The sequence below is a fragment of the Diceros bicornis genome, chromosome 12, assembly GCF_020826845.1.
Source record: "Diceros bicornis minor isolate mBicDic1 chromosome 12, mDicBic1.mat.cur, whole genome shotgun sequence".
NCBI lineage: Eukaryota > Metazoa > Chordata > Mammalia > Perissodactyla > Rhinocerotidae > Diceros > Diceros bicornis.
Window position 1 is genome coordinate 46,961,457 of NC_080751.1, and position 9,125 is coordinate 46,970,581.

The window sequence follows — 9,125 nt, forward strand, 5'->3', positions numbered from 1 at the left end:
CTGCTATTCTAACGGTATTTTCAAACTAATTGCATCACCCAAAAGGCTTGTTAAAAATGCACATTCCTGGGCCTCGGCCTGCAATTCCCCTATCCCCAGATTCTGATTCAGCAAGTCTAGGGTTGGCGCCCAGTAATCTGCCCTTTAGCAAATGACTAGTACACATGAGGCCCCTGGACCACAGGAGGAAGAAGACTGACCACCATCACCCAGTAAGTGGCAAAACTAGACTTTAGCTCTTGATTCTCTTCCTGTAATTAAAATAAAAGCTAATCAAGAGAAAGCTTTGAGTCTTTAATCTCTTTTTCTTTTTTTGTGTGAGGAAGACTGGCTCTGAACTAACATCCATTGCCAATCCTCCTCTTTTTCCTGAGGAAGATTAGCCCTGAGCTAACATCTGTGCCCCATCTTCCTCTATTATGTATGTGGGATGCTGCCACAGCATGGCTTGATGAGCAGTGTGGAGGTCCGCGCCTGGGATGCGAACCTGCGAACCCCAGGCCGCCGAAGCAGAGTGTGCGAACTTAACCACTACGCCACTGGGCCGGCCCCGATTTATTCTTTTTCTAAAGTAAAAGCTAAACAAGTAAAAGGGCTATATATCAAGAAAATAGCATATATGACTCTTACTGAATATATGAAACGTAAACCCAAGTTTTCACTCCGCTTCCCTATAACCCCAAAGTCAAGAACAAGAGGAGAACCGGTAGTTTCTAATCTCCGGATTTTGATAGTGTCCTGTGTATGCTCTTTGTCACACTGTTCTCTGTCCTCTGGGCAGAGATGACATGTTCTCTAATACTCCACAGTCCCAGCTCTCTGCTCACTGTCATGCATTTACTCCATTCGCTTTTGACTCCTCTTCACAATGCCTGAGGGTGGGAATGATTAATACCCTACTTTTGTAGGATTATCCTGCTAATATCGTCACCAGATATCTCTTCCTCACAAAATTGCCTTCCCTCATTTTGATAATGTGATCACCCTGGGGACGAAAAGATTAAAACTTTATTATTCTTACCTAAAAGAAATGAAGCAGAGGAAGTTTAAAAAGAACTTACAAATAAATTCAAGAGGCAGCTGCACGGGTGAGAAGGGAGAATTGTTTTGCTCTGTTTACTACAATGCTGTACACTACGGACAGGAAATAAGTCAAGACCAGTACAGGGAGCTCTCGGGGTTTTTTTTGCTTTTTTTATTACATAAGTTTCAGGTGTACAGCATTAAAATTCGACATCTGTATACACTACAAAATGATCACCACCGCCAGTCTAGTTACTATCCATGACCATACAGTTGACCCCCTTCACTCATTTTGACCACCTCCCCTTCACCCTGGTAACCACTAATCTGTTCTCTGCATCTATGAGTTTTTTATTTTGTTTGTTGGTTTATTTTGCTTTGTTTTTTATCTTCCACATACATGTGAAATCATACGGTATTTGTCCTTCTCCATCTGGTTTATTTCACTTAGCATAATACCCTCAAGGTCCATCCACGTTGTCACAAATGGCAAGATTTCATTCTTTTTTATGGCTGAGTAATAGTCCGTTGTACATACATCACATCTTCTTTATCCACTCATCTATCATTGGACACTTAGGCTGTTTCCATATCTTGGCTATTATTGCTAAATAATGCTGCAATGAACATAGGGGTACATGTGTCTTTCTGAATTAATTTATCCACTTTGTAGTTTTATTTATTTATTTATTTTTCCCCCAAAGCCCCAGTAGATAGTTGTATGTCATAGTTGCACATCCTTCTAGTTGCTGCATGTGGGACGCGGCCTCAGCATGGCCAGAGAAGCAGCGCGTCTGTGCGCGCCCGGGATCCGAACCCGGGCCGCCTGCATCGGAGCGCGCGCACTTAACCGCTAAGCCCCGGGGCCGGCCCATCCACTTTGGATAAATATCCAGAAGTGGAATAGCTGGGTTATATGGTAGTTCTATTCTTAATTTTTGAGGAATCTCCATACCGTTTTCCATAGTGGTTGCACCCATCTATATTCCACCAACGATGCACGAAAAGGTTCCCTTTTCTCCACATCCTCTCCAACACAACTTGTCTTTTTTATAACAGCCATTCTATTAGGTGTGAGGTGATAATCTCATTGTGGTTTTGCTTCGCATTTCCCTAATAATCAGTGATACTGAACATCTTTTCATGTGCCTGTTGGCCATCTGTATGTCTTCTTTGGAAAAATGTTTATTCAGATCCTCTGCCCATTTTTCACTCAGGCTGTTTGTCTTTTTGTTGTCCAGTTGTATGGGTTCTTTATATAGTCTGGACATTAACCCTTTACCTCCTGGGGTTATTTTTAATATTCAAGGGGTGACAACAACAAAACAAACAAAACCGCCTGCAGCCAGGCACACCGTGCAGGGAATCCAGGCAAAACGTTGTTTTGTTTTGTTGGGAGAGGCTGAGGCTAAGAGTTCCAAATATAAAGTCCAAATAACACTGTATAATAAAACATTTACCTTTCTTAAAATATATATATACATTCCACATTCCAAGTCCCTCAGCTCAGGAGAGGTGTACAATTATAACGACTGACAAAGCCCATTTGATAAAGACCACCGAAGGCATACCTGCTCACGACAAAGTTGGGTTACTCACCGGCAAACGAGGAACAAGGTAAGACAAGATTTTGGAGAAGGATGGAACTTAGGTGAAGTTTAAAATAAAGCAGTCCTCTGACGGGCTCAAAGAAAAGGAGGGCTGTGTGTCATGGCGTTAACATCACACTGGACTGAGCATCCCCCTGGGAGTGCACAAGCTTAAGACAAATGTGCAATGTTGGGTCCGAAAACCCCTCATCTGTGCACCAAAGCTGGAAATCGACACAGCTCAGCATCTCCAGCCAACATGATTTCAAACAGCAAGGTCTCTCACACTCTCGATGTTGGAGAACAAGGCTTCTCAGCTACGTCCCTGGGTGTGATTAGCAAAAGCAGTCTTTCCAGTTTTCTTCCCACGGGCAAGAGCCAAGCAAGCAGCGAGGCCTCCGAGAGCTGCCTCAGGCTGGCTACCCACGGTCCTCAGCCCCTCGTGGCCGCCCGCATCCCCGGGCACCCCGCTCCCACCGATCTCCCTCGGTCCTCCGGCGCTTCCCCGCCCGCCCGGTTCCCACCACGCTCCAGCCGGGCCAGCAGCCCACAGTCGCGGGCAGCGCAGGCAGCACCGTCCCGCCGCCGGCCCAAGGTCGCCGAGCAACCCGGAAACACTCCGGCCTGTCCCGCGCTCCTCCGGTGGAACAGCTATAGCGACACCCGAGTGACCCCCGTTTGACCCCAGAGCTCTGAGGTGGCCCCCAAAACACCTGCCGCACTCCGCGCTTTGGCGAGCCCAAGTCAGGCCGCCGAGCTAGAGCCACGCGCCCGGGTCCTACCTGAGGCGCCTACATGCGGGGCTGCGCAAGCGCAAGGGTTAGCAGAGCCCCGCCCCTCCCGACATTGGCCCGCCCTCAGACCGTAATTACCGTTTATTGCGCTCTTACTAAGAGTCGATCCTGACTGCGTGGTGCTACATACATTATTTTATTTAATCCTCACGACAACCCTATGTCATAATAGGTGCTATGAGTATCTCATTTTATAGAGAAGGCAAGAGGTTTACCCTGTCCACAATCACACAGCTAATTAGAGACAAAACTTGGATTTGAACCCAGGACACTGACCGGAAGGCCTGTGCTCAATCGTTTTTCTACACCCTGCGACCCGAAATGTGATAGTCTGCTAGAATCAGCAATATCGGCATCAAATGGGAGCTGGTTAGAAATGCAGACCTACCGAATCAGAATCTGCGTTTTAGTCAGATCCCTAGACAATTCTTTTGCAAATTAAAATTTGAGAAGCACTGCATGTACTGCCTTCTAGGTAGGAGAAGGAAGAGGAGGAGAACTGGAAGGGGAAGGGGAGGAAGGGGAATGGGAAAAGAAACGGCTACTAAGGTACCATGTGCAAGACAAAGCCTGAAATACACAAAATAGTTAAGACACAGATCTACCTTCACAGAGGTTATAGTCTAGTGGGGGTAAAATATAACCACAAATAACTAATTAAAAGTACACAATGAATGGGGCCTTGCTTCTGATCTGAGGGATCCATGAAGGTTTTAGAGAAGAGGTGCTAGTCAGCTGTCAGTCAATGTCAGGTAGAGGAAGTGCCTCCGAGGGGGTCTCTGAGACTGCCCCAATTTTCCTATCCGATCCCCACAGTCTGGCCCACATGGTTCATTTGCACAACTAAACTATCATAAATCACAAGAAATGTGGATGTGTAAACTATGTTCATTTAAAACATGTCATTATTAGTCAAGATCACTCAGGTCTACACAGATCCGGAGCTCCAAATGATCTCTTTCACTGCACTACATCAATGTTACTGGTATCCCCAACGTTTGGGCTTTGTACAGTCTCTTGATCTCTTCTACCTGCTCTATAGAAATTGCCTCTGGCTTGAACCTCCTTTCTATTAATATAATGTAACTGATGCTCTCCCAAGCTTTTCTCATAAGATCTCTTTTTGTACTATGTTGTTTTTTATTTTGTCTGTTATTGTCTTTGCTGTCATAACCTATTTTTCTCAAAACTTTTTAGAACTCTAGCCCCAGGCATCACCTACTTTGTCGAGGTTCCCCTTTCCCCTCCACCCAGGACATCCGCAATCTTAAGAGATTCATCCTCATTCAAAGATTCACCCACAATAAATATTTCTCATTTTAAAAGCAACCTCTATGACTTTCAACAAACAATTTGTTTAAAATACATATATATCACTTAAGACACTACTCCATGCCTTGAGCTGCCAGGCCCTACTACATTGGTTTCAAATACCAGAGCATCAGTGTTAAAGGTACCAGGATGACAAAACAAGAGGAAAAGTTAATTGGAATGGTTCAGATTGAAAAAAGAAAAGAAAAGAAACCTTGATAACAAAGACTGAGATAATTGCACGGGAAGAAACTCAATCACTTCCACTGGGGAGTGTATATAAACTAATCGAGGGAGGTTGTTAATTGGGGTGGCAGTTTCCCAGTATCACACAAAACTTAACATCTCATATCCATTTCTTACACATCCTGGACCCACTACAGATTTCACAAACATGCTTTGAGGTAAGGAACACTCGGCCACAAGGTTTAGGGCAGGAAAAGCGCAGACTCTAGTGGAGACTTTTATCAAGCTGATTCGATCAATGGATTGGGGTAGAAGGCAGAGGGTGTTGGGGCAGGTGGAAGAGACTCTGGTGGCAGATTTTCAAATATCACTGATTCTAACAAGTCGCAGGTGTAAGGGCTGTGCCTCGGCGTAATTGGGGCAAGGAGGTAATTAACTTGCCCCAGTCCCAAGCCCAGAATGCAAATGCTCAAGCTCCTCGGTTCAGAGTCCAGTCCATCCTCCTCCAAGTCTCCAGCACTTCCCAAAGGGTCCTTCGGGGGCTGTGTACTCCCAGTGTGATCTTGATTTGCTAACTCTGGCCAAGGGATGCAAGCAGCCAGGGAGAAGTTCTCCTTTTTGCATCATGCCCGAGGCACAGAATCTGGCTCAAGTCCCAATCTTCTGTAGCAGCCACAGTTCAAGGGCAACAGGGATCTCCACATTAACAAGGACCGAGGTGCTTTGCTGTCCATTCTCCCATGGTTGCCTCAGAGTAGGAGCAGCTAGCCAACCTGGCCGAGATTCTCAAGGCAAAGCTCTTTCAATTACCTGACCTGAGCCAGCAGAGATTAGTCTAGATGATCCATTGCTGCTGGGTGCCAAAGGACACCTTACTGGACAAGAGGGGCCCAGGAGCTTGGTGACGGCCCAGCCTTCCCTTCAGATGGCCAGAGGACACAGCGCAGTGCAGAGCTGCAGCCACGGAGGGCACTGTCCCTGAAGCAGGGGCGGTGGGGGTAGGACCCCTGCCCTGCAGGCTGCCAGGGGCTGCAGTGGAGTGGTTCTCCACCACCCTCAGTCCAGGAGGCCAAAGCGTTACCAGAAAAACAGTCCTGGATCCCAAATGCTTCTAGCATCCACCATCTCCTGGACTCCATCGCTGCCTTCCTGGTGTTCAACTTCTGACAAAGGGAGTCAGTTTTTAGTAAATTCCCAAAATACAAAGAGGTTACACCTCTCTCCCTACATGCGAGATTTCACAGTAAATTTCCATCCTGACCTACACTGGGAAGTAGCACTTCTCTTGCTAAAGAAGAGAAAAAAGCACAACTTAATCCTGAAGGGCACCCTCACTATGAAGAGAGGAAGATAGCACAGGAAGACCTATTTACCTGCCCCTAAAAACCAGCCTTGGGCCAGTCGGGACACAGGAGCCATATGCTACTTGGCCCCTGGTTTACTAATCAGACTTGATTTCAATCACTCTTGACATTTTATTTGTCACCTGTTTTCTCTCTCTCTCTTTTTTGGTAGAAAAAAATTAAAAGAAAAAAAGGTAAGAGGGAATGATCTCTTCATCTCAAGGAAAGGAGCTTTAAATACGCCTCCTGTGCTGCTGCCACCAGAAGCATGAGCCAGGCCAGGGCAGTGCCGTCCGAGAGGTCCACCATCATTTATCCTGGGCCTGGGTGGGATGCAAGGAACTGAATGGGAAGCTGCGATTTCACAGAACATGAAGCCCACCTGCCCTCAAAGGCCGGCCAGTGCAAATGCATCACACAATCTTGGTTATTTTGTAACCATTTGTGCTATTGTGTCCCCCCGTCATGCATGCCAATACCGAAGAGCTGAGTATGTAGAATTGTGAGGATGACAGGTTGCCCTCAGCCTAGGAGACTAACAAGAATCAGAGCTCACATTACCAGTTCCAAACAGTCCCCAAATCCTCTTATAATTACAGGCATTAGTGTCAGAACAGGATCCAGCCATATTGTCTTTTTTAACATTTTACTCACTAAGAAGCAAGAAAACGACAACAACAACGTTTGAATTAATGTCTTAAATTTTACTTCCCCAGGAGAACAAAGACTCTTTACAATGTAAGGGACAACCCCACTAAGCAGCTTGGCAGGGAGTCCAATCCTGCCCCTTTTCTTGTTTGGAAGGGAGATTCTGAAATACAGAACCTTCCCACCTCCAGTGAATAGCATCCTATTATTATGTAATGTAATAAGACCTTCAAAGGGGAGTGCTGTATGGAAAGATAAAAATAGTAAGACACTCAAATATTCTAATTTTACCTTTTTACACATTGTTTAAAAAATAAATAATCACAGGGGGCTGGCCCGGTGGCGTAGCGCTTAAGTTCCTGTGTTCTGCTTCCGTGGCCCGGAGTCCGCTGGTTCGGATCCTGGGCGCGGACCTAAGCACCGCTCTTCAAGCCATGCTGAGGCGGTGTCCCACATAGAGCAAGGAGAAGGATGTACAACTGTGACATACAACTATCTACTGGGGATTTGGGGAGAAAAAAGGAAAAAGGAGGAAGATGGGCAACAAATGTCAGCTCAGGGCCAATCTTCCTGAAAAATAAATAAATAAATAAATAAATAATCACAAATGTAAGTAAAACCTAGATACCTCTTCCTAACTAGGAACTCTCTTTGGTCAGTTTTTCCCCTCTGTAAAATGGAGATTAAAAGTTGCTCTCCCACCACCTGCCTCAGTAAGATACTTTATGTTGACATATAAAATTTCCTCAATTCTATGATGCACATGTTTCCATATTTTTACACTTCTGAAATTGGAATGCATCTCACAATTGATGTATACATTCGATATAGTATTTGTCCCAAATGCTGTTATTAAATAAAATGTTCTAAAATCGAGGGAATTTATTTCCTTTGTGGTCATAAAAAATCTTTCTCCTCAGAAGCTAAGATTTCTTTCTTCAGTGAAAAGTCCCATGGCCTTGTGTCTCAAAGCAGATAAAGAAGCACAAGAATGCAGTGGTGCTAACAACCAAACCTGGGACCTCTAAGAGAGATCTTGCTGTGATTGTCTTTTTGCCATGGGACTCGTTTGCTCTGCCTGCATTCCAACCCCAGCTGCTCGAACCACTGACTCTGCTTTGCCCCTGTAAAACTCCAACTAACCTACCTGTAAAATGGTTGCGTAGGGGAGGAAGGCATATTCCTCTACCCTCTAGGTTCTTCTGGCCGGAATTAAATTGACATGAGACAGAAAAACAAGAGAAAATCAACAAAATTTAACAACCCATATCCATGGGAGAGACCCAAAAAAACTGAGTAACTCACCAAAATGGCCAAAGCCACCACCTTAAATACCATCTTCAGCTAAAAACAAAGGAGGATGGTAGGGATAGTGGTTTGGGACTTCAAAGGAAAGGAAGGCAATTCATATGGAGATGGAAAAGCAAATGTTTGGTAAACAAATATTTTCCATACCTTGCAGAGACAATGGGACGTGGAGAGGACTTTGATCAAATGGGCCTTGCTAGGTTCCTCTCCATCTACCACATCTAGTTCGTGTTATACTATAGCTATCTATGGGGATAGCTTCTTCCTGGAACAGGCCTTCTATCTTAAATTCTTTTAGGCAGTTAGGTGGGAGGCCAAAGTTTCTTCTTGAGTCTTTTGTTCTTAAAAATAATTGACCCCAGCCCTGTGGCCGAGTGGTTAAAGTTCCATGTGCTCTGCTTTGGCGGCCCAGGTTCACAGGTTCAGGTCCTGGGTGCGGATCTACTCCATTCACCAGCCATCCTGTGGAGGTGTCTCACATGCAAAAAAATAGAGGAGGATTGGCACAAATGTTAGCTCAGGGCAAATCTTCCTCAGCAAAAATATAATAATAATAATCAAGCCAAAAAGTCACATTTTGGGGTGGCAAATTCTGATCCCCCCAGTAACAACAGTAACACTGATTTCATAGGGCTGTTGTGAAGTTACATTAAATCATCCCAGCTTGGCAGGATGTTTGGTACACACAAGTGATCAATAACATTAGTTATTATTTTAATCGATATATGAATGACTGCAGCAGCTTGGTAACTGTGCATAACTGGGAGTAAACTTCTTAAGTGTTAGCATTAGTTTAGAGAAAGGTAAATACAATTTTAAAAAAACTCTATTCCTAGAATTAGAGGGAAAAAATGGAAGAAGAGGAAGGAGAATGACGTGGAGAAGAGAATGGGAGACAAAGAAGAAAACCTCAGCATAGGTTT

General features: G+C 44.9%; 1 protein-coding gene across 4 annotated transcripts in view; it reads right to left on the reverse strand.

Annotated features, from left to right (window-relative positions):
- The window catches only part of CEBPZOS (CEBPZ opposite strand), a 7,421-nt gene extending 4,004 nt beyond the window's left edge, over nt 1–3,417 (reverse strand). Inside the window, exon 1 of one of the 4 annotated variants that reach the window (XM_058551424.1) lies at nt 3,395–3,417. The gene's annotated coding sequence lies outside the window, so the exon portion shown is untranslated. The other 3 variants (XM_058551422.1, XM_058551423.1, XM_058551425.1) reach the window with 3 other exon arrangements.
- Between the last annotated feature and the right edge of the window lie 5,708 nt (nt 3,418–9,125).